The sequence below is a fragment of the Trachypithecus francoisi genome, unplaced genomic scaffold (assembly GCF_009764315.1).
Source record: "Trachypithecus francoisi isolate TF-2019V2 unplaced genomic scaffold, Tfra_2.0 Lachesis_group7, whole genome shotgun sequence".
Classification (NCBI taxonomy): domain Eukaryota; kingdom Metazoa; phylum Chordata; class Mammalia; order Primates; family Cercopithecidae; genus Trachypithecus; species Trachypithecus francoisi.
In genome coordinates, this window is record NW_022681472.1 from 23,048,699 (window position 1) to 23,075,572 (window position 26,874).

Below are 26,874 nucleotides of genomic sequence, written 5' to 3' on the forward strand. Positions count from 1 at the left end.
AAAAACGTCTATGTTTCCAGTCACTATTTCTGCCTAAAGTGAATTTTCTAATTTAAAAAGGCTTAATTCAGCTCTTTTCATACATTAAGTATGATGTCAGTGTATTTTAATTAGGGATTAATATTGCTGATAGATTTCTGTGGTTTCTTTTTATGTAAAATGATCTGTAATGTGACAATATGCCTATCTCAATTAAATGATGATCAGAACAATCAGCTGCAAACAACAAAGGATAACACTGTCGTCATGACAAACAATCCTTATGAAAGGATTTTCATAGGATTATTTGACTCAATGTCAAAACATGCTTACTGAAAGATGAACTGAGAACCACAGCCTGGTCTTCTAAATCATTTAGTACATAACATGTGGTCAGATCAGTTACACCATCTGAATGAAAGCTAGAGATGGCTATCTAAATCAGCATGACCCCAAAACAAATATATTGGATAATGGAGAGCAGTTGGGAGGCAATGAGAGAGAAAGAACTGGGACTATGCCATGGCGTATTTTTGTTGTTGCTGTTGTTGTTGTTTTTTAGGATCTTGCTCTGTCATTAGGTATGTTGTAAACTGCTGCAGAATCCTCAAAATCCAGATGTAGAGATTGGGACTGTGTGTAAATACTTCAAAGGAGAAAGACAAAGAGGATAATGGGATGTAGAAAAACAAAAATGACAAGAAACATTCTGTCAGCAGCATGCGATGAAAAAACCCCATACAGATCAGGCAGAGCATGGTTATTTCTGAAAATGACACTCACTTTGAAGGCTGTTCTTTTAGTCAGACCTCCATTAGGTTAAGGACCTCTTCCACTGCTGACATGATAGACCAAAGGAAGCACCTTGCACTGTCTGAGGTGCATGACTAGCACAAGCCACTACAGACACAGAACAACAGAGCAGGCTATGGACATGCAGCCAAATCACCATCACAAAATACCACTTCTTTCACTTCTTACAGGATAAACTACTTTGAAAAAGACCTTTAGGACTGCATAGTCAAGGATAGTTCCTTGCCAAACTGTTTAGTTTTTTTCCCAAGAGAAAATAGAATGAGCAAGTCATTAGTTGGTATGGATCAATTTCTACTCTGAAATGTGGCTTGATTTCTAATGTCAGTTTGTCTCAGCACCCTGACTCTCAGGAAGATAAGATTTCTCTGAGATGTCATCTTCACCTTGACAAAGTTTTCAAAAAATACAAGGCTCCTCATGTGCCACTTTGGAGAATGCCTCCTGCAAATACTTGGATAACAAGGGAAACTTCCTTTCTGTTGCCAAGACCAAATTAAATTTTCAGAGAGAATTTCACTCCTAAATGGTTACAGCTGATTCATGATTTTCATTTCTTTGCCAGACACTCAAATGGTTTTTGAAGGGCCTTCCAAGGCAAAAGCAAATCCTCACCTCTGGATAAATAGCTCGAATCTCAGAGGAGATAACAACCAATTCTCCAGTGTTCTCTTGTTTGGCATTCTCCTCTCTCCCCATTGTTGTTTCAATAGTATTAGTCATTCGTTTTCCTTCAGAAGAACATCTTCCTCCAAAGATAATGCTGTTTGGATATAACACTATTGGTTCTGACTCATTGCTGCCCTGTTCTGACCTTGTAGTGACCTTCCCTCTTGCACTGGGATGGGCATCTCCTCATAGTGTACAGACAGTGCCCCACCAGCAGGCAATACCCAGGAAGCTGTCAATGTCCATGTCTGACACCTGAGCCTCTACCTTCTCAACGCCAATGGAATGAATCTCCAGTCCACTTTATCAATCCACTTTAAGGATAATATCTTGTGTCACCTCTAAAACCTTAAATTTTAATTTTTCACTCTTGGACCACAAGTTCCTGGCTATGTTTTCACCTTTCTGATTTTTAATATCATTTAGATATCTAGTCCCTAGATACTTCTGCTGTTTCCTGACTTCCATTCCCTCTTAGCCTTCATTCTTTCTCTGCCCAAAGTGGACATTTTGGTTGATAATATGTACAACTATCTCATGGTCTAGCTGCATGCTGCACCCTCACCACCAAACCCTAACCCTAGATCAGTACACCAATTCACCCTTTGCATCCCTATGCCCAGAAAGCAGGACCTGCTGGAGAAGCACAGGGAATGTGTAGATTGGTTCCATTGCGTGATCTCTAACCTCTTCAGGATACTTAATGTTCATGTACTGCAGATAATCAAATGATATGCCCAGGAATGGTGGGAAAGTAGAAGGTTGTGCTTTACATAAGAATGGCCATTGTTTGGAGTAGAAAGGTGGCCACTCTTTAGGCCACAGTATATAACCTAAACTGTGACCTGGCATGAAAAGGCAAGTTGGACACCCTGCACTAGCAATCTGAACTATAAGAATGGAAAAAATTTATCAGTTGGCACTTTGAAAGAGAAGCAGACATGTAGAGAGTAGCAGACTTACAGTAATGGTAGAGGAGAGCCTCTACCTTACCCACCTCTTTCTTCTTAAATGTGTATGATTATTTGGACAATAGGTTCAAGAGAATAGACAAACCTGTGCAACTCCTCTCTCTTATGGGATATGAGATGCATGGGCCTGGCCAGGGCAGATTTAGGTCTTGTGAGACCTGAAGTTCATACAGTTTTGAGATGTCCTCTTAAAAAAGAATACAAATTTAACACAGGCACAAAGGCAATCAAATGCGTTTAAAAATTGCTGCTACTTTGTATTGAGCTACATAATAGTGTAATCAAATTACTCTTATATGGCAATCATTGACTTACCAATGAATAAACATAGGAGTTTTGCCACCAAAACATTGCTTTCCTCAGGACATTTAACTGGGTCAGTGGCAGTTTTGCAACACTTTTTGTCTGGAGGTCAGCAAGATGGTGGAAAAGAAAGTCGTGGGTTTCATTCCCCTCCACAGGAAAATCAACTAGAACTATCCATAGACAAAAACACCTTGGTGAAAACCCCAAAACATGAGAATAAACCTGAGCCACTTGTGTGTTCCATGGAATTGAATAAACATCTACATTGAAAAGGCAGGAGAATCAGTTTCACTTTGACTATGTTACCCCTCTGCCTTCCATAAGTTGGCGTGATGCCACACAGGGTACTCCCCAGGGCTCATGGTTTCTATAGTAAGAAAAGAGAACCAGGGAAGTGGACAGCCAGCTTCCCTAGCATTCTGAGATGCTTCCCAGGAAGCCCACTCTGTCCTTACCTCATGGGGACTGAGGAACATAGGGGGAAACAGTGCAGTTAGGCCACCTGGGGTCAGGCAGAAACAAAGCAAGGAGGTGGGGCCCACAGAGATCAGCACACAGAGTTTTGTGAATGTACCTGTCTTGCTGGATAGAAGGGCCTAGCCAGATGCCTCACCTGAATTCAGGGCAAAGGGAGCAGCTCAGGCTTCTAGATAACCTGAAAGCAAACTCTGTCTGCTCGGGGTCATTACCAGCTGGCCCATCCAAAATCATAGGCTAGACTGACTAGCGAAGGTCTATCCCTGCCAAAGAACTCCTGTAAAAGCCAGGAAAGTTGGCTCTCTCTATAAAGGCATAAACACCAATACAAAGACATAAGGATTACAAAGATTTAAGAAATCATGATACCTCCAAAACAAACAAAGAAAAAACAATGAGAAAGCTCCAGCAATGGACCCTAGAGAAAGGTAGATCTATGAAATGACAGAAAAAATGGAGAATAATCTACTTTTAAAAGTTCAGTAAACTTCAAGAAAATACAGATAAAAAATTAAATGAAATTAGGAAAATACACAACCAATACCAGAAATCTGACAAATAGAGACAATATGCAAAGAAATAAATAGAAATCTTAGAGATGAAGATTACAATGACTGCACTGAAAAATGTAATAGGAAGCTTCAACAGCTGGCTCATCAAGTTGAAGAATCAGTGAACTCAGAGACAGAACATTTTAACTACTTAATCAGAGAAGCAAAAAGAAACGAGAATGAAAAAGATGAAGAAAGCCTATGGGAATTACGTGACACCATCAAGAGACCTAACCTATGCATAATAGGCATTCAAGAAACAGAAGAAAGAGAAAAGGGGCCAAGAAGAGTTTTTATTATCTATTTATTTAGAGGCAGAGTTTTGCTCTTGTTGCCCAGGCTGGTGCAGTGGCACGATCTTGGCTCACTGTAACCTCTGCTTCCTGGGTTCAAGTGATTCTCCTGCCTCAGCCTCCCTAGTGGCTGGGATTACAGGCACCCACCACCATGCCCAGCTAATTTTTGTATTTTTAGTAGAGAAGGGGTTTCACCATGTTGACCAGGCTGGTCTCGAACTCCTGACCTCAGGTGATCCACCCGCTTTGGCCTCTCAAAGTGCTGGGATTACAGGTGTGAGCCACTGTGCCTGGCAGGAAGAGTATTTTTTGAAAAACAATGAATGAAAACTTTCCTAATCTGAGGAAAGAAGGTAACAACCAGGTACAGGAAGCACAGAAGTCCCAATTAAATTCTACCCAAAGAGGAGTTTACCAAGATACATAATAACCAAACTGTCAAAAATTAAAGACAGAGTTCTGAGAGCAGAAAGAGATAAGAAATATATTATATACCATGAAGTCCTAATATGACTATAGATGGACGTCTCAGCAGAAGTCTTGCAGGCCAGGAGACAGTAGGATGACATATTCAAAGTGTTGAAGAAAAAAAAGACTGCCAACCAGGAATACTTTATTCATTACTTTCTGCCACCATCTTGGTTCCATATTCCCCCCGACAAAATGCCCAATAAAGACACAGAAGTCATCTCTGCTACGGAGCATGACTAGCCAGAGCCACAGGCTGAGACAGGGTCTGTAACAGAATCTAACAGTACCAGAGCTTGAGGAACAAAATTCCACACAGGCAACAACCACACAACAAGCCCAGTTGTCAGCAGCAGCTGAAATTGATGAAGAACCAGTCATTAAAGCAAAACAGAGTTGGAGTGAAAAGAAGGCACAGTAGGTTATGTCCAAACTGGGTTTTAAGCAGGTTACAGGGGTTACTAGAGACACTATTTGGAAATCTAAGAATACTCTGTCATCACAAAACTAGATGTCTGTAGGATCCCAGTTTCAAATACCAACATGGTTTTTAAGGGAAGCTGAGATTGAGGATTTATCTCAGCAAGCACAGCTAGCAGCTACTGAGAAATTCAAACTTCAAGGCAAAGCTCTCTCAAACATTCAAGGAAACATATAGCCTCTTCTAACTTTACAAGAGGAGAGTAAAGAGGAAGTTGATGAAACAGGTGAGGAAGTTGATGAAACAGGTGTGAAAATTAAGAATACAGAATTGGTCATGTTGCAAGCAAATGTAATAAGAACAATGGCAGTTCAAGCCCTGAAGAACAAAGTAATGATATGGTTAATGTGATTATGGAATTAGCAATGTAACCATCTGAAAACAAGAACTTTTTTTTTTTTTTGGTGTTTCAAAAGAGTAACTGCAGCTTGACTTGAAATTTATACTCTTTCTATCATTAATAAAGTTATAGTTTCTTGTTAGATAAAAAGGAATATTTTATCCAGCAAAGCTGTCTTTCAGAAGTGAAGAAGAAATTGAAGTTTTCCCAAACAAAAGCTAAAGAAGTTTATCACCACTAGACTTACCTTTATAGGAATTGCTAAAGGAAGTTCTTTAAACGGAAACAAAAGGCTGCTAAATAATAACGTTAAACATATGAAAGCACAAAACCTAATGGTGTAGGTAATACAGAGCAATAATCAGAATACTCTAGTACTGTAATAGTGACATATAATTATATTCCTAGTATGAGGGTTAAAGGGCAAAATTGTTAATAACAACTACAGCTAAAATAAATTATCAAGGGATACATATCACAAAATGATATAAATTCAGACATCAAAAACATAAAATGTGGGAGGAGAGTAAGAGTTTAGAGTTGTATGCAATAAAAGTTAAGCTGTTATCAGCTTGAAATAGACTGTTATAAGATATTCTGTGTAAACTTCATGATAATCAAAAAGCAAAAGTAAATAAGAGATGGAAAAAACAAAATTTAAAAAGATTCAGAACATACCACTACAGAAAACCATCAAATCACAAAGGAAGACATCAAGAGAGGAAGAAGGAAACAAAGTATCTATAAAACGACCAGAAAACAATGAACAAAATGGTAATTGTTAAGTTCTTACCTAGCATTAATTACCTTGAATGTATCTGTATTAAATTCTCCAATTCAAAGACACAGAGTGAATGAATGGATAAAGAAACAAGAGACGGTCAGATGGCAAGATGGCCGAATAGGAACAGCTCCAGTCTCCAACTCCCAGCGCGAGTAACACAGAAGACCGGTGATTTCTGCATTTTCAACTGAGGTACTGGGGTCATCTCTCTAGGGAGTGCCGGACAATCGGTGCTGGTCAGCTGCTGCAGCCTGACCAGCGTGAGCTGAAGCAGGGCGAGGCATCGCCTCACCTGGAAGCGCAAGGGGGAAGGAAATCCGTTTTCCTAGCCAGGGGAACTGAGACACATAACACCTGGAAAATCGCGTAACTCCCACCCCAATACTGCGCTTTAAGGAAACAGGCACACCAGGAGAATATATCCCACACCTGGCCGGGAGGGTCCCACGCCCACGGAGCCTCCCTCACTGCTAACACAGCAGTCTGCGGCGATCTATCCGCAAGGCAGCAGCGAGGCTGGGGGAGGGGCGCCCGCCATTGCTGAGGCTTAAGTAGGTAAACAAAGCCGCTGGGAAGCTCGAACTGGGTGGAGCTCACAGCAGCTCAAGGAAACCTGCCTGTCTCTGTAGACTCCACCTCTGGGGACAGCCCACAGCTGAGGTCCAATAGGGAAAGCAGCGGGGGCGGTGCAGAGGCAAACGACTCTGTCTGACAGCTTTGGGGAGAGCCGTGGATCTCCCAACGCGGAGGTTGAGATCCGAGAACGGACAGACTGCCTGCTCAGGTGGGTCCCTGACCCCTGAGTAGCCTAGCTGGGAGACATCCCCCACTAGGGGCAGTCTGACACCCCACACCTCACAGGGTGGAGTCATCCCTGAGAGGAAACTTCCAAAGGAAGAATCAGACAGGTACACTCGCTGCTCAGCAATATTCTATCTTTGGCAACCTCTGCTGCTGATACCCAGGCAAACAGGGTCTGGAGTGGACCTCAAGCAATCTCCAACAGACCAACAGACAGTCCTTCTGACTGTCAGACGGAAAACTATCAAACAGGAAGGACACCTATACCAAAACCCCATCAGTACGTCACCATCATCAAAGACCAGAGACAGATAAAACCACAAAGATGGGGAAGAAGCAGGGCAGAAAAGCTGGAAATTCAAAAAATAAGAGCGCATCTCCCCCTGCAAAGGAGCGCAGCCCATCGCCAGCAACGGATCAAAGCTGGTCAGAGAATGACTTTGACGAGATGAGAGAAGAAGGCTTCAGTCCATCAAACTTCTCAGAGCTAAAGGAGGAATTACGTACCCAGCGCAAAGAAACTAAAAATCTTGAAAAAAAGTGGAAGAATTGACAGCTAGACTAATTAATGCAGAGAAGATCATAAACGAAATGACAGAGATGAAAACCATGACACGAGAAATACGTGACAAATGCACAAGCTTCAGTAACCGACTCGATCAACTGGAAGAAAGAGTATCAGCGATTGAGGATCAAATGAATGAAATGAAGCGAGAAGAGAAACCAAAAGAAAAAAGAAGAAAAAGAAATGAACAAAGCCTGCAAGAAGTATGGGATTATGTAAAAAGACCAAATCTACGTCTGATTGGGGTGCCTGAAAGTGAGGGGGAAAATGGAACCAAGTTGGAAAACACTCTTCAGGATATCATCCAGGAGAACTTCCCCAACCTAGTAGGGCAGGCCAACATTCAAATTCAGGAAATACAGAGAACGCCACAAAGATACTCCTCCAGAAGAGCAACTCCAAGACACATAATTGCCAGATTCACCAAAGTTGAAATGAAGGAAAAAATCTTAAGGGCAGCCAGAGAGAAAGGTCGGGTTACCCACAAAGGGAAGCCCATCAGACTAACAGCAGATCTCTCGGCAGAAACTCTACAAGCCAGAAGAGAGTGGGGGCCAATATTCAACGTTCTTAAAGAAAAGAATTTTCAACCCAGAATTTCATATCCAGCCAAATTAAGCTTCATCAGTGAAGGAGAAAGAAAATCCTTTTCAGATAAGCAAATGCTTAGAGATTTTGTCACCACCAGGCCTGCCTTACAAGAGACCCTGAAGGAAGCCCTAAACATGGAAAGGAACAACCGGTACCAGCCATTGCAAAAACATGCCAAAATGTAAAGACCATCGAGGCTAGGAAGAAATTGCATCAACTAACGAGCAAAATAACCAGTTAATATCATAATGACAGGATCAAGTTCACACATAACAATATTAACCTTAAATGTCAATGGACTAAATGCTCCAATTAAAAGACACAGACTGGCAAACTGGATAAAGAGTCAAGACCCATCAGTCTGCTGTATTCAGGAGACCCATCTCACATGCAGAGACATACATAGGCTCAAAATAAAGGGATGGAGAAAGATCTACCAAGCAAATGGAGAACAAAAAAAAGCAGGGGTTGCAATGCTAGTCTCTGATAAAACAGACTTTAAACCATCAAAGATCAAAAGAGACAAAGAAGGCCATTACATAATGGTAAAGGGATCAATTCAACAGGAAGAGCTAACTCTCCTAAATATATATGCACCCAATACAGGAGCACCCAGATTCATAAAGCAAGTCCTTAGAGACCTACAAAGAGACTTAGACTCCCATACAATAATAATGGGAGATTTCAACACTCCACTGTCAACATTAGACAGATCAACGAGACAGAAAGTTAACAAGGATATCCAGGAATTGAACTCATCTCTGCACCAAGCGGACCTAATAGACATCTATAGAACTCTCCACCCCAAATCAACAGAATATACATTCTTCTCAGCACCACATCGCACTTATTCCAAAATTGACCACATAATTGGAAGTAAAGCACTCCTCAGCAAATGTAAAAGAACAGAAATTATAACAAACTGTCTCTCAGACCACAGTGCAATCAAACTAGAACTCAGGACTAAGAAACTCAATCAAAACCGCTCAACTACATGGAAACTGAATAACCTGCTCCTGAATGACTACTGGGTACATAACGAAATGAAAGCAGAAATAAAGATGTTCTTTGAAACCAATGAGAACAAAGATACAACATACCAGAATCTCTGGGACACATTTAAAGCAGTGTGTAGAGGGAAATTTATAGCACTAAATGCCCACAAGAGAAAGCAGGAAAGATCTAAAATTGACACTTTAACATCACAATTAAAAGAACTAGAGAGGCAAGAGCAAACACATTCAAAAGCTAGCAGAAGGCAAGAAATAACTAAGATCAGAGCAGAACTGAAGGAGATAGAGTCACAAAAAACCCTCCAAAAAATCAATGAATCCAGGAGTTGGTTTTTTGAAAAGATCAACAAAATTGACAGACCGCTTGCAAGACTAATAAAGAAGAAAAGAGAGAGGAATCAAATAGATGCAATAAAAAATGATAAAGGGGATATCACCACCGACCCCACAGAAATACAAACAACCATCAGAGAATACTATAAATGCCTCTATGCAAATCAACTAGAAAATCTAGAAGAAATGGATAATTTCCTGGACACTTACACTCTCCCAAGACTGAACCAGGAAGAAGTTGAATCCCTGAATAGACCAATAACAGGCTCTGAAATTGAGGCAACAATTAATAGCCTACCACGAAAAAAAGTCCAGGACCAGATGGATTCACAGCTGAATTCTACCAGAGGTACAAGGAGGAGCTGGTACCATTCCTTCTGAAACTATTCCAATCAATAGAAAAAGAGGGAATCCTCCCTAACTCATTTTATGAGGCCAACATCATCCTGATACCAAAGCCTGGCAGAGACACAACAAAAAAAGAGAATTTTAGACCAATATCCCTGATGAACATCGATGCAAAAATCCTCAATAAAATACTGGCAAACCGGATTCAGCAGCACATCAAAAAGCTTATCCACCATGATCAAGTGGGCTTCATCCCTGGGATGCAAGGCTGGTTCAACATTCGCAAATCAATAAACGTAATCCAGCATATAAACAGAACCAAAGACAAGAACCACATGATTATCTCAATAGATGCAGAAAAGGCTTTTGACAAAATTCAACAGCCCTTTATGCTAAAAACGCTCAATAAATTCGGTATTGATGGAACGTACCTCAAAATAATAAGAGCTATTTACGACAAACCCACAGCTAATATCATACTGAATGGGCAAAAACTGGAAAAATTCCCTTTGAAAACTGGCACAAGACAGGGATGCCCTCTCTCACCACTCCTATTCAACATAGTGTTGGAAGTTCTGGCTAGGGCAATCAGGCAAGAGAAAGAAATCAAGGGTATCCAGTTAGGAAAAGAAGAAGTCAAATTGTCCCTGTTTGCAGATGACATGATTGTATATTTAGAAAACCCCATCGTCTCAGCCCAAAATCTCCTTAAGCTGATAAGCAACTTCAGCAAAGTCTCAGGATACAAAATTAATGTGCAAAAATCCCAAGCATTCTTATACACCAGTAACAGACAAGCAGAGCGCCAAATCAGGAATGAACTTCCATTCACAATTGCTTCAAAGAGAATAAAATACCTAGGAATCCAGCTTACAAGGGATGTAAAGGACCTCTTCAAGGAGAACTACAAACCACTGCTCAGTGAAATCAAAGAGGACACAAACAAATGGAAGAACATACCATGCTCATGGATAGGAAGAATCAATATCGTGAAAATGGCCATACTGCCCAAGGTGATTTATAGATTCAATGCCATCCCCATCAAGCTACCAATGACTTTCTTCACAGAATTGGAAAAAACGGCTTTAAAGTTCATATGGAACCAAAAAAGAGCCCGCATTGCCAAGACAATCCTAGGTCAAAAGGACAAAGCTGGAGGCGTCACGCTACCTGACTTCAAACTATACTACAAGGCTACAGTAACCAAAACAGCATGGTACTGGTACCACAACAGAGAAATAGACCAGTGGAACAGAACAGAGTCCTCAGAAATAATACCACACATCTACAGCCATCTGATCTTTGACAAACCTGACAAAAACAAGAAATGGGGAAAGGATTCCCTATTTAATAAATGGTGCTGGGAAAATTGGCTAGCCATAAGTAGAAAGCTGAAACTGGATCCTTTCCTTACCCCTTATACGAAAATTAATTCAAGATGGATTAGAGACTTAAATGTTAGACCTAATACCATAAAAACCTAGAAGAAAATCTAGGTAGTACCATTCAGGACATAGGCATGGGCAAGGACTTCATGTCTAAAACACCAAAAGCAACGGCAGCAAAAGCCAAAATTGACAAATGGGATCTCATTAAACTAAAGAGCTTTTGCACAGCAAAAGAAACTACCATCAGAGTGAACAGGCAACCTACAGAATGGGAGAAAATTTTTGCAACCTACTCATCTGACAAAGGGCTAATATCCAGAATCTACAAAGAACTCAAACAATATACAAGAAAAAAACAAACAACCCCATCAAAAAGTGGGGAAAGGATATGAACAGACATTTCTCAAAAGAAGACATCCATACAGCCAACAGACACATGAAAAAATGCTCGTCATCACTCGCCATCAGAGAAATGCAAATCAAAACCACAATGAGATACCATCTCACACCAGTTAGAATGGCAATCATTAAGAAGTCAGGAAACAATAGATGTTGGAGAGGATGTGGAGAAATAGGAACACTTTTACACTGTTGGTGGGATTGTAAACTAGTTCAACCATTATGGAAAACAGTATGGCGATTCCTCAAGGATCTAGAACTAGATGTACCATATGACCCAGCCATCCCACTACTGGGTATATACCCAAAGGATTATAAATTACTCTACTACAAAGACACATGCACACGTATGTTTATTGCGGCACTATTCACAATAGCAAAGACTTGGAATCAACCCAAATGTCCATCTGTGACAGACTGGATTAAGAAAATGTGGCACATATACACCATGGAATACTATGCAGCCATCAAAAAGGATGAGTTTGCGTCCTTTGTAGGGACATGGATGCAGCTGGAAACCATCATTCTTAGCAAACTATCACAAGAAGAGAAACCAAACACCGCATGTTCTCACTCATAGGTGGGAACTGAACAATGAGATCACTTGGACTCGGGAAGGGGAACATCACACACTGGGGCCTATCATGGGGAGGGGGGAGGAGGGAGGGATTGCATTGGGGAGTTATACATGATATAAACGTTATGCACATGTACCCTAGAACTTAAAGTATAATTAAAAAAAAAAAAAAAAAAAAAAGAAACAAGAGACAACTATATGCTACCTACAAGAGATTCACTTCATTTTTAAGGACACACATAGACTGAAAGAGAAGGGATGAAAAAAGATATTTCTTTTTTCAATGAAATATCTTTCAAAAAAAGGAAACCAAAAGAGAGCAGAGGTAGCGATACTTGCTTGTGCCAGACAAAATAGATTTTAAGTAGAAAATTATACAAAGAGACAAATAATGACATTCTATAATGAAAAAGAAGTCACTACATCAAGAGGATGTAAAAATTATAAACACATACGCACCCCACAGTGGAGCACCTAAATATATAAAGCAAATATTAAGGAATCTGAAGGGAGAGAAGAGAGTGCCATTCAATAACAGTAGAGGACTTCAATACAGTGCTTTCAATATAGAACAGATCATGTAGACAGAAAGTTATTGAGGAACCAATGGACTTGAAGAACTCTTTAGACCAAATGGACCTAACAGACATATGCAGAACATTCCAGCCAACAGCAACAGAATACATATTCATTTTAAGAACACAGAGAACATTCTCTAGGGAAGATCATTTATTAGGCCACAAGACAAATCTTAGCAAATTTAAGAAGACTGAAATAATATCAAATATTCTTTCAACCATAGTGGTATGAAACTAAAAATTAATAACAGGAGGAATTTCAGAAAATTCACAAATAAATGTCAAAAATGATACAACTTAGCAGTCAAGGTCAATATAGAAATTAGGATATTAAAAAATATCTTGAGAGAAATGAAAATGGAAACAGCATACCAAAACTTGTGTAATGCAGCAAAAGCAGTTGTAAAAGGAAAGTTTGTAGCAATAAATGCCTACATCAAAAGAGAAGAAAGATTGCAAATAAACAATCTAATATCACATCTAAAGGAAATACAAAAAGAAGAACAAACTAAGCCCAATGCTAGCAGAAGTAAAGAGTAAAGATCAGGACAAATAAATTAAATAGAGACTAGAAAAACAATATGGAAGATTGATGAAACTAAGAGTTGGTTTTTTAAAAAGATGAACAAAATTGACAAACCTTTAACTAGACTAACCGAGAAAAAAGAAAAAAGACTAAAATAAAATCAGAAATGAAAGTGGAAACATTACAACTGACACTACAGAAATACAAAGAAAAATAAGAGACTATTATGAAAAATTATAGGACAAGCAATGGAGAAACTTAGAGGAAATAGATAAATTCCTAAACATATACAACCTGCTGTGATACAACCTGAATCACAAGAAGTAGAAAATCTGAACAGACTGATAATGGAGTGAGGAGACTGAATCAGCAATAAAAAGTCTCCCACTGCTATCATTTGAATATGGTTTGTTTATTCTCACCAAAACTCATGCTGAAATTTGATCCCTAATGTGGTGGTGTTGGGATGTGGGGCTCAATGGCAGGTGCTGGGGATATGGAGGCAGATCCCTCATGAATGGCTTGGTGCCATTCTCCTAGTAGTGAGTAAGTTCTTGCTTTTGAAAGACTAGGCTAATTTCCACAAGAATGGATTCATTCCTATGAGAGGAGGCTATTGTAAAGCCAGAATGCCCCTCAAGTTCCCGGCTCTGTGCCCATGTCTGCTTTTTCTTTGATCTTCTCTGCCATGTTGTGATGCAGCATGAAAGCCCTCTCTAGAGGCCAGGGCCATGCATGCCCTTAAACTTCTCAGCCTGCAGAAGTGTGAACTAAATAACCTCTTTTGTATATAAATTACCCAGTCTCAGGTATTCTTTTATAGCAACACAAAATGGACTAAGACACCCATCAAAGAAAAAATCCAGAACCTGATGCCTTCATGACCGAATTCTACCAAATGTTTAAATAAAAACTAACACTAATTATCTACAGACTTCCAAAAAAAAAATTGAAGAGGAGAGAATACTTCCAAATTCTTTTTGCAAGGCCAGCAATAACCTGACACCAAAGCCAGACAATAAAATCACAAAATAAGAAAACTACAGACCAATATCTTTGATGAATATAGATGCAGAAATCCTCAACAAAATGCTAGAAAACTCAACAATGCATTAGAAAGATCAATCACCATCAAGTGGGATTTATTCCTGGGATGCAAGGATGGTTCAACATTCACAGATCAATAAATGAAAGATACCACATTAACATAATCAAGGAAAAAGCATGATTATTTCATTAAATGCAAAAAAAATGCATTTGACTAAATTCAACATCTTTTCATGATAAAACCACTCAACAAATTAGGTATAGATAAAATGTACTTCAACACAATAAGCAACAAGCCCACAGCTAACATTATACACAATGGTGAAAAATTAGAAACCTTCCTCAGAGACGCTGAACAAGGCAAGAATGTTCATTCATGCCACCTCTATTTAACTTAGTATTGAAAGTCCTTGCCAGAGCACTCGGTCAAGAGAAAGAAATAAAAAGCATCCAAACAGGAAAGAAGAAGTGAAATTGTCACTGTTGGCTGACAACATGATCTTATACATAGAAAATCCTATAGATTCCACCAAAAATCTGTTAGAACTGATATACTAATTCAGTAAAGTTGCAGAATATAAAATTAACACACAAAAATCAGTGGCATTTCTCTACATTCACAACAAACTTTCTGAAAAAGAAATCAAGAGAACAATCCCATTTACAATAGTTACAAAAAATGAAACACTTAGAAATAAATTTAACCAAGAAAGTGAAAGAACTGTACACAAAAAACTATAAAATATCAAGGAAAGAGGCAGGGTGCGGTGGCTCACGCCTATAATCCCAGCACTTTGGGAGGCCGAGGAAGGCGGATCATGAGGTCAGGAGATTGAGACCAAACTGTATGGTGCTTCCTTTAAAATCTGAAAACAGATCTACCATATGATCCAGCAATGCCACATATGGGTGTTTCCCTGAGATATTTGAAATCAATATGTCAAAGACATGTCTACACTCCTATGTTCACTGCAGCCGTATTCACCACAGTCAAGATACGGAATCAACCTAAGTGTCCATCACTGATGAATGGATAAAGAAAATGTATATATACACAATGGAATACTAACCTACTCAGCTTTAAAAAAGGAAGAAATTCTGGGCTGGGTGCAGTGGTCACGCCTGTAATCCCAGCACTTTGGGAGGCCAAGGTGAGAGGATCACCTGAGGTCAAGAGTTTGAGACCAGCCTGGCCTGGCCAACATGGTGAAACCCCGTCACTACTAAAAATACAAAAAATTAGCCAGGCATGCTGGTGGGCGCCTGTAATCCCAGCTACTTGGGAGGCTGAGGCAGGAGAATCGCTTGAATCCTGGAGGTGGAAGTTGCAGTGAGCCGCTCCAGCCTGAGCAACAGAGTGAGACTGAGTCTCAAAAAAAAAGGAAGAAATTTTGTCAACATGGATGGAATTGGAAAAAATCATGTGAAGTGAAATAAACCAAACACAGAAAAACAAATAACACAAGACAAATAATACATGTTCTCACTTGATTTTGGTATCAAAAACAATTGAATTCATGGGAACTGAGAGTAGAATATGGTGGTTACCAGAGGCTGAAGGTTGGGAGAATGGGGAGATGATAATCAAAACCTCAGTTACATAGTAGCAATACGTTGGATTTTTTTGAGGTGTACTGCACAGCATGGTAAATACAGCTAGTAATTGAGTACTGTACATTTTAACATCACTTAAGACAATAAATGTCAAATGCTGTCGTCACAAACATTTCAAATATTTGAGGTGATGGATAAGTTTATTAGCTTCATTTAACCATTCCATTGTATAAAGAAAATCCTAGCATAACTTTATACTCCATAAATATATACAACTATAATTTGTCTATATGTATATAATTTAAAAAAATTTTATCTGGAACCACCAGACTTAATGAGGTCAAGATGTGCTAGCTGCACACTAAGATCTGATTTGATACATTGGGATGTATAAAACATATGACCTCTCACATAGATATAAATCCCACTGCTAGTAGAAGTGCTATAGGTGTATGCGCTAAAAGTGTAGAAATTTAATTTGACATAATTTCCATAAAATATATGGAGCATTTAATCATATGTGCTCCACTATTAAGCATATTTCTGACAGCAGGGAATGTTCATTTTGACAAGATGGTGATGAGAAACAAATCTTTTTCTTACAATTATACATATCTGATGATATGAAAAACATTCTACAGAGTAGCTTCTGGCTTCATAAATTTCAAATCTTGCTTCTTTAACCCTGCTTATGGTACTGGGTGCTATAGGATGCATTCTTATCACTTTACAATGTTTCCCCTAACATAAAGCCCCCGTGTTGTGTGTTGGCATGGTGCATGAAAGGAGACAGGTAGTATAACTATAGACCAAGGGACTTCAAGTCATAGAAACTTTTTTTTTTTGAGACAGTCTTGCTCTGTTGCCCAGGCTGGAATGCAGTGGCACAATCTCAGCTCACTGCAACCTTCCACCTCCGGGGTTCAAGCAATTCTCCTGCCTTAGCCTCCCCAGTAGCTGGGATTACAGGTGCCTGCCACCACGCCTGGCTAATTTTAGTAGAGACTGGGTTTCACCATGTTGGCCAGGCTGGTCGCAAACTCCTGGCCTCAAGGGATCCACCTGCCTCGGACTCCCAAGTGCTGGAATTATAGGCGTGAGCCACCAAGCCCAGCCTAAGTCATTTAAACTTTATCCCATTTAACCCAAACTAATTATATCCCAAATTCCACTTTAGCTGAATCCCCCCAGTACCATGACCATTTCAAAGACATGAAGGTATGAGTGATAGATGGTAACTCTAAGTGGAATGAGACACCAGTCTAAACAGATTAAACATTTTACTTTTATATGTGAGCATGTGAACACATGGGAAGGGCCTGTCCAGGGAGGGGTCCTAAAGCTTAACCTTCATTAGCTTTGTAGTAAATTCATCTCTCCATTTTGGCTTGAAAAGCTTGCCTAGCATGTAATCTGGAGTTTCCTAATAGGGAAGATTCGCTATTCCCTTATACTGATTGCAGAATAGGCATCATTCTTATGTTCTTTGAAGATGACAAAGGTGTAAGAAATAGTCGGGATCCAAAAAGGTAATATTATATTGTCTTTTGTATCAGATGTGATATTAATATTTCTTGAAAGCAAAAGGAAAGCATGAGTTAGCTGTAACCTGCTACCTAAATTAAGCAGTAAAAATAATTCCATAAGAGAGTAACTCACTCCCAGAAGAAATAAATGTCATTTAAATAATATGAATGAGGAGTACCTGTGTGTCAGGCACAACCACCCTGGATGTTTGCAGCTCAGGGGCTGTATCCTGACCTCAAGCCTCTTGCTGATAAGTAATTTCGGGTCATGTGGGATAAGAAATATGTTGCAGTCTATGAATTGTCTACCCAGTACATCAACTCACGTGAGATGATAAAATTGTTCCCTTAGACTAGGATTTAGCAAACATTGTCTATAAAGAACCAAATATAGTAAATATTTCAAATATTTATGGAGGCTAACATTAGAATTGCATAACAATTTCATGTGTCACAAAATATTTTTATTTTGATGTTTTTAACTATTAAAAAATGTAAACAATGTTTTAGTTTAAAGGCTGTACAAAAACAGGTGGCATGTCAGATTTTTCCCTGGACTGTTGTTTACTGACCTTTGTTCTAAAATACGCAGAGAAAGGATTTGGGATTAAAGCTGATGGCAGGTTTAGAAGAACACCACTTTTCTGTTGTTCATTTCTATGCAGAAGATATTTCTCAAATTATAAATAATGCTCTATATCAGCTGTTTGGTAGTTGCCATGCTGAAGATCTAAAATGAATGATGTGGATCTCCTCCCTCAAAGTGCTCAAATGCAACACAATCACCTTCCTAACCCATGACTTTTGATTGGCTGTTGGTGATTTGGCTTGTCGTGGCTATTGGTTTGAATTAATAGTGTATCTTATAGAGACACGGTACCAATGCAGCACCATGGGCACAACCCAATTTGAAACAAGATCCCTGGCAGCCAAGTGGGTAGCACCTTGATTACCAAGATGGACTGGCCACCCTGTCTGTATCTGGTGTCCTCTTCCTGCCACTGTGCTCCTTATGGGTCCCTCTTACTAGAATGAGTTTTGAAGTTCAAGAAGCTTTTGCACAGAAAGGATTGGTTCCAGTTACTTGCATTTTCAAGAAACATCAATTTAGGAATAATTAAAAACATCATTTACATAATGAAAAACATGTTACATAATTAAAAACATCATTTTCATTAACTTAAGTTCAGCATATAAATCTTAATTCCATTTATAAATCTATATCTAAAATAAGAATTTTACCTTTCCTTGCTCTTTGATTAATGTTTGATTACTTTAAGTAACACAGGATAAACATCCTTAAATAATCAGCCTGTAGTTTATCAAATTCCCTCAAGCATTTTATATTACATTTGTAAATTTATTCAATGACTTTTACTTCAAATGCCTGACCAGGCAAGCCTACCACCCAAACAATAAAACCTTTAATGTATTTAAAGAATATAAATTAAATGTATAAATATAGAAACCCAATAGTTCTTTTAAGCATTCCAACTTTCAACTTAAAAATCATAAATTTAGGCTGGGCACGGTGGTTCACGCCTGTAATCCCAGCACTTTAGGAGGTGGAAGCAGGCGGATCACCTGAGGTCAGGAGTTCGAGACCAGCCCGGCCAGCATGGCCAAGCCCCATCTCTACTAAACAGACAAAAAAATTAGCCGGGCATGGTCTTGGGTGCCTGTAATCCCAGCTGCTCGGGAGGCTGAGGCAAAAGAATTGCTTGAACCTGGGAGTTGGAGGTTGCAGTGAGCTGAGATTGTGCCACTGCACTCCAGCCTGGGTGACAGAGTGGGACTCCGTCTCAAAAAAAAAAAAAAAAAAAAATCATAAGTTTATAATCACATATTTTAAAGTGAAATCCCCCAACTAATCCATCAGATTATCATGTCAAATTCTCTTAAACATTATAAGCATAATAAATACCAAATACATAGATTGTTCCAGTGATTATAAAACCTACACTTAACCTTAATCCCCCAAATACAAATAATATGGGTCAAATTACCTTCACTAAGTTTTAAACATTCTAGGGTAGAAAGACTTTTAAGTCAGGGGTCAGCAAACTGACCTGCCATATCTGGCCTGCTGCCTGTTTTTCTAAGACCCCAAGCTAAGAATGGTTTCTGCAGTTTTAAATAGTTAAGAAAGAAAAGTAAAAGAAGATGATTTCAACACCCATAAAGTTTTATAGGAACACAGCTATGCTCATTCATTTCCATATTGCCTATGGCTGCTTTGGGGCTACAACATCAGAGTTGAGTGGTTAACACAGAGACGCATATGGCCCTCAAACAGAAAATATTTACTCTCTGTATCTTTACAGAAAGTTTGTTAATCCTCTTTTTTTATTTAGAAGAAACCTAAATAAAGGATCATTGCAACAGAAACTTTTGCCTGAAAGGAATTTGAGACTAAAGGCAGAGAGTGTCTTTCAGAAGCTTGTTTATTGTCCACCTTCCTCCTCTTACCCAGAAAACTAACAACAGAGGTTGAGGACAGGAAAGAGGGAAGAAAAACTCTCTTTTGGCGTAAAAAAGAGATCCCCTCCCCCCATATGGCCACCTACCCTCCCCCTCCTCCACTGCAAGTGATACGTTTCTGAGCAGTTTAGAGCCCACTGGCAGCTGTTAAGCTGTGGGGGTGCTTCTCATAGCATGCTTAGGAGGAAGTGGTACGAAAGGGTGGTTTCCCTAATCTTTCTACCAACACAAGTTGCGATAGCATCATTTAGGTGAGAAGAAAGTTCTGACCCTTTGGTTGCCATTAGCTTTGCCTTTCAGTAACCTCATGAAAAGACTATTATTCAAGGTCCAGTTTTCCTATTTTAGAAGTTTTAACGTCTTTAAAGTAAGAAAAAAATAATCAAAACGGGGTTGCATTTTAGTCTCTTGTTTTTGGGGTTTGGCAAGAGTATGTTTACCTAAGTTGATAATAAAGTCAGAGATGGGGGCTTGAAGATTTAATTGGAAATAGTTCTTGAAATTGAGTGAGCGTACGTATATGTGTGTGTGAGCATCTATTGACTGTTGTGTCCTTCAAGCATGAATTAATTAGCACCTTGTGGTTACCATACCAGCCTGGAATATTCAAGGTAAGTTCAGCTACAATGGATTTAGCAGGAATCAGGCTCCGGCCATGCTGAGTCGCAGCACCCCCAAAGTTAAAAAATACCAAATGCATGACAGTGCTCCCATGATTGGTTAATAGGGTGGTAGTCATTAGTCCATCAAGACATCTTATTTAAGGGGAACGTGTTGGCGGTCTTAGTTTTATGGCCCTGAAGTAAGAACCAAATGCCAGGTATAGTTTCAGTATAGTCACACCCAAGTGTTATGGGCCCAGAGTGAGCAGGGTAGCACTCCCGAGTGGGATGATGATTTCTCCGAGGTTGGTAGATTAAGAGACCAAAAACTGGTAGGAGATATCCATGTTGACGAGGGATGTCTTGACTGAAATGTGGTGTCTGATGAGCGAGTATGTGTACTATGTCATATTAAGGATTTACAGAACTGATCAATATCCATGTGGGGTAGGTTTTATTGCATGGTTAATGACAGTGGATGTGCGACAGTTGATTAAGGGATTATTGGTACATGGTTATATGCATGTGGACTGGATTTTTAATGTATTACTTTACATGAATGTGCTATGTACTGTTAAACATCTATAGTACTATATATTATTCATGGGGACTATCAGTAATGCACGAAGTACATAAAAACACTATTATAATAGTGCTAGTTGATTAATACTGATATACTAGTCAAAGTATATGCTAAGAAAGAATTCAGGGAATTGTTTAATTAGAATTTCAGCTTTGGGTGTTGACGGTGAAGCGGGATGTTTTTTCCCTGAGTTGTTCTGGGGAAGAATCCTCCATTTCTGGTTTACAAGACCAGAGTATTGAATTATACTACAAGGGCATCTACATTTAAGCAGTTTATTTTCAATTAGGCCAGTGAGTGGCATAAGGGTAAGGATGATAGAGAAGTACACAACAGATGCTGTCTGTCCGATGGTGATAAAAGGGTATTGGTAATAGTCCACGTGGGAATAATGGCATATACTGCATTTTTATTAAGTGTCCTTTTGGTTATAGGGTTTGTAGGTTTCTCTCCAAAACCTTCTCTTATTTATGAAGGTCTAGGGCTAATTATCAGTGGTGCTGTGGGTTGTGGTATTGTGTTGAATTTTGGTGGGGCTTCTGTGGGGTTGATAGTCTTTTTTATTTATTTGGGTGGCATGATGGTTGTTTTTGGTTATACTACAGCGATGGTTACTGAGTAGTATCCTGAAACATGAGGATCAAGTATTGATATCTGAGGGGTTTATTAGGTTGTTAATGGAGTTGATGCTGGTTTGGTGAATAGTTGAGCACGATGAAGTGGGGATCACGATTGATTTCAATAGTGTAGAGAGTTGGATGATTTTTTAGGGCAAGGGGGCTGGGTAGTTGCATGAAGATTCTGTGGGTGCAGCTGCCTTGTGCAGCTATAGGTGTTGGTTAGCGGTAGTTGCTGGTTGATCATTATTTGTTAGTATTCATGTACTGATTGAAATTACTCAGGGTAATAGATAATTAGGATCAGGGTCAGAAGGGATGAAATAAAAAAGGAGACAAAGTAGAGTTTAATTAGGCTTTTCTGAGTAGATACCATAATGGAGGGTGAAATTTGGGTTTGTGTGATGGTCTTTGGTATAGATTTTTCTTGTCAAATTGGGTCTAGTAGAAGTGAGGCCAGATTTTGGCTTGTGAATAGACCTAAGTGGGGGATTGTACAGTGAATTGTGGCTGAATAAAATCGTAGTATGCTGGAGAAGTTGAATATCTATAGGGGGCATTTTAGTTTAAGATTATTAGTTATAAAATTAAGTTCCACTGCTAGCGAGAAACCTAAGATGGTCACACCGAGGGCTGTGAATTTCAGGTGGAGTGGCATGGTGAATTTCAGGTGGAGTGGCATGGTGAATTTCAGGTGGAGTGGCATGGTGAATTTCAGGTGGAGTGGCATGGTGAATTTCAGGTGGAGTGGCATGGTGAATTTCAGGTGGAGTGGCATGGTGAATTTCAGGTGGAGTGGCATGGTTGTTTGTGGGGATGAAACAGGAATGGTACCGCTGGTGATGAGGAATCTGGTGAAGATGCTACCGATTGTTAGGTGCTTGATTGAGTTAATTAGGAAGAGGTTATTTTCGTTAATAGTAATTAGAATCGTGAAGCGAGGTTGTCCTATTAGTGCACGAAGAAAATAATACGGGTACTATAGACAGCTGTCAAGGAAGTGGCAACAGGGTAATAAAAAGGGCTCATGACTGGGAGTGGTGGCTTATGCCTGTAATCCCAGCATTTTGGGAGGCCAAAGCAGGAGGATCATGAGGTCAGGAGATCAAGACCATCCTGGCCAACATGGTGAAATCCAGTCTCTACCAAAAATACAAAAAAATTAGCTGGGCATGGTGGCATGTGCCTATAATCCCAGCTACTTGGGAGGCTGAGGCAGGAGAATTGCTTGAACCAGGGAGTCAGAGGTTGCAGTGAGCTGAGATTGCATCACAGCACTCTAGCCCAGGAGACAGTGCAAGACTCAGTCTCAAAACAAAAAAACACAAACAAAAAGGGCTCAGGCGTTGGTGTGTGACGTGTTTGCAGTTTCAATGAGGAGGTCTTTAGAGTAGAAGCCTGCGAGGAAAGGTATACTTGTAAGTGAGAATCTGCCGATAATAAGGGAGGAGGAGGTGAGGGACAAAATCTTGACTAGCCCTTCTATTTTTCGAATGTCTTGTTCATCATTGAGGTTGTGGATGATGGATTCTGAACATATAAATAATATAGCTTTAAAAAAGGCGTGGGTGCAGATGTGAAGGAATGCTAGGTGTGGCTGACTAATGCTAATTGTGACTATTACAAGGCCTAGCTGACTTGATGGAGAATGCTATGATTTTTTTGATATTGTTTTGTGTCAGAGCGCAGATTGCTGGGAATAAGGTAGTAACAGCCCCCAGACCTAATGTAAGGGTTTGGATTGATAAATTATTTTCTATTAAAGGGTAGAAGCGGATTAGCAGAAAAACTCCTCCTCCGACTATAGTGCTGGAGTGGAGAAGGGCTGAGACTGGGGTTGGACCTTCTATGGCGATGGAAGTCAGGGATGGAGGCTGAATTGAGCTGACTTTCCCACTGCTGCTAAGAGAAGGCTAATCAATGGAAGGGAGTTGGAGGTAGGATCTAGAATAAACATTTGCTGAAATTCTCATGTGTTGGAGGACGGGAGGAACTGTGCCATAGCTAAGATAAAGCCAATATCGCCGATGCAGTTGTACAGGACTTCCTGGAGGGCTGCTGTTTTAGCATCTGCTCGGCCGTACCATCAGCCGATTAGCAAGAAGGATATGATACCTATGCCTTCTCATCTGATAAAGAGCTGAAAGAGGTTGTTGGCAGTAACTGGAATATTGTGGTAAGGGAAATAAGTAAACATCTGAAAAATTGATTCATGTTAGGGTCTGAGTTTATATATCATATTGAGAATTCTATAATAGATCAGGTAATGAATAGTGCTACTGGGATAAATATTGTAGAGAAGTAGTCTAGTTTGAAGCTTAGTGAGAGTTTGAGGTTCTGGATCATCATTCAATGTCAGTTTGAGATAATGACTTCTTGGTCTGTGCATATAAACGTTGTTGCAGGGATGAGGCTAATGATGAAGGCACATGTGATGGATGCTTTTACTTAATTTGGGTATGAACCTCTTTTGCAGGTGTTGGTTAAGGTATCAGTAATTGGTAGGATTAAGGGGACTAGGGCTGTTGTAGCTGTGGAAGAATACATGCTTGTTACTTTTATTTGGAGTTGCACCAGTGTTTTTGGTTCCTAAGACCAATGGACGACTCTCATCCTTTAAAAGTTGAGAAAGCCATGTTGTTAGACATGGGGGCATGAGTTAGCCGTTCTTGCATACTTTCTCTGTAGATAAGAAGTTGCAGACTTTTATTGTTAGATCCACAATCTAATGGTTTGCTTAAACTACAGCTACAGCATGCAAACCCCAAAATAATTTTAGGGTCTAAGGATAGTAGGAAGATAGGTGCTAGATGTATAAGCATTAATGTGTTTTTCTCGTGTAAAGGAAGGTTTGATACATTGATATGATATGTAAGTGTCCCTCATTGTGTTGTGATTAGCATATACAGGGAATTAAGGGGTGTAATTAGTATATTAAGTCCTATAAGCATAATAGTGATATTTGATCAGGAGAATGAGGCCACAGACACAAAGAGTTCCCCTACTAGATTAATGGTAGGGGATAAGGCAAGGTTAGGCAGATTTGCTAGAAGTCATCATGAGGCTATTAGTGGGAGTAGTGTCTGAAGACCTGGGTAAGTAATATGGTTCAGCTATGGGCTTGCTCGTAGTTTGAGTTTGCTAGGCAGAATAGTAGGGATGAAGTGAGTCTGTGAGCAATTATAGGGGTGACCACACCTGTAAAACTCCAAGGGGTCTGGATGAGAATAGCCATAATGACAAGTGCTATGCGGCTTACGGAGGAGTAGGCAGTAAGTGATTTTAAATTGGTTTGTCGTAGACAAATAGAACTTGTATGATTATTTCTCATAGGGAAAGCATGAGGAAAGGGTAGGCTATATGTTCTGCTAGTGGATTGAGGATGAGAGTAAGTCGTATTATTCCGTAACTGCCTAGCTTTAGGAGTTCTGCTGCAAGTACTATTGAGCCAGCAATAGGGGCTTCTACATGGGCTTTGGGGAGTCATAGGTGAAGTCCATATAGAGGTATTTTTACTATAAAAGCCATGATACATGGTAGTCATAGAAGATTGTTGGATCAGGAGGTTAACAGCTCTTGGGTAGTAAGTATTACTACTAGTATGTTTAGTGAACCTGAGGTATTTTGAGTATAAATAAGTGCTACGAGTGGAGGTAGGGATCCTACTAGTGTGTAAAATATGAAGTATGAGCCTGCATTAAAGTGTTCTGTTTGATTACCTCAGTGGGTAATGATAATGAGGGTAGGAACTAGCATGGCTTCAAAGAGGATATAGAATATAGTTAGCTCTGTGGCTGTAAATATTATGATTTAAAAAGTCTGTAGGGAGATCAGCATAGAAATATAGAGCTTTTTTCATGGACGTGACTCATTAGACAGGTGATATTGGCTTGCTAGAAGTATAAGAGGTAGCAGTCAGGTTGTTAAGATTAGAAGGGGTGATGTCAGTGGGTCAGGAGAGATTAATGAAAAGTTGAATGAGTTATTGAGTTGGTTAAAAAATAGTTAGGCTGATGAGTAGGCTGTGGGTAACCATGTTGATTCAGATTATAGAATTTTTAGAGAACCATGTTATTGGTAATAGTATGATTGTTGGAATACTAACTTTTAGCACTGAAGTAAATTTAGATTTTGTATGTAATCTAGGCCATATGTACTGGAGATTGAAACTAGTAAGGCAAGGGCCACTGCGGCTTTGCAGGCAGCAAATACTAGGAGGCTAATTGGTATTATGTTTGGTAGAGCGAAATGTATATTTAAACTTATGAGTATTTATGATAAATATTGATAGTTTATGCCTTCTAGGCATAATAGGGATGATATTAGGTGGGAATGATAGACTAATACTCCTAGCAATGATATGGTAAATGCTAATATAATGTTAATATAAATATAGGGCATTTGGTAATTATGGTCTACCATAATCTAATGAGTCAAAATCATTTATTTTGACTTAAACTATTTACCAATTCGACCGAGTGTAATCCTTTTTGGGCTCATTCATAAACCAAGCCTAGGATTAAAATGGTAACTAGTATAAAGGCTGTACTGATTATTAGTGTCAGGTTGGTTGTTAGAAGCGTTCAAGGCAGGGGCAGTAGTAAAGCGATCTCTAAGACGAAGAGGAGGAATGTGATGGCTACTAGGAAGAATTTTATGGAAAAGGGGAGGCGAGCAGAGGCTATTGGGTCAAATCCACATTCAAAGGGGCTGGATTTTTCTACATAGATATTAAGCTGTGGGAGCCAAACTGCGATTATTATTAGTAAGACAGCCAGTAAGGCATTGGTTACTAGGGCTAGTGTCAGGTTGACTGCTCTCTTTCAGGTATTATTGAAACTAATTGATTGGAAGTCAATGGTACTGTTTATACTAAAAGAGTAAGACCCTCATCAATAGATAGAGACGTATAAGAATAGTCATACCACATCTACAAAATGTCAATACCAGGTGGCGTCTTCAAAGCCAAAGTGGTGGTCGAATGTAAAGTAGAATTTTAATCAGCGGAGGAGGCAGATGGTGAGAAATGTTGATCCAACAGTAACGTGAAGTCCTTGAAAGCCTGTGGCTATAAAGAATGTGGAGGCGTACATTCCATCAGAGATAGTAAAGGAGGCCTCGAAATATTCTGAGGCTTGTAGAAGGGTAAATACCTAAGGTAATTGTGATGGACAGTGCTTGAAGTATCTCCTTTCGACTACCTTCTATTA

The 26,874-nt window shown here is 39.5% G+C and overlaps 1 protein-coding gene and 1 pseudogene across 1 annotated transcript in view; one reads left to right on the top strand and one right to left on the bottom strand.

The window, feature by feature from the left end:
• CPA6 (carboxypeptidase A6) overlaps window positions 1–26,874 on the bottom strand; it is a 329,319-nt gene that overhangs the window by 150,440 nt on the left and 152,005 nt on the right. The window lies entirely within an intron of this gene.
• LOC117079036 lies at window positions 4,726–6,290 on the top strand (annotated as a pseudogene).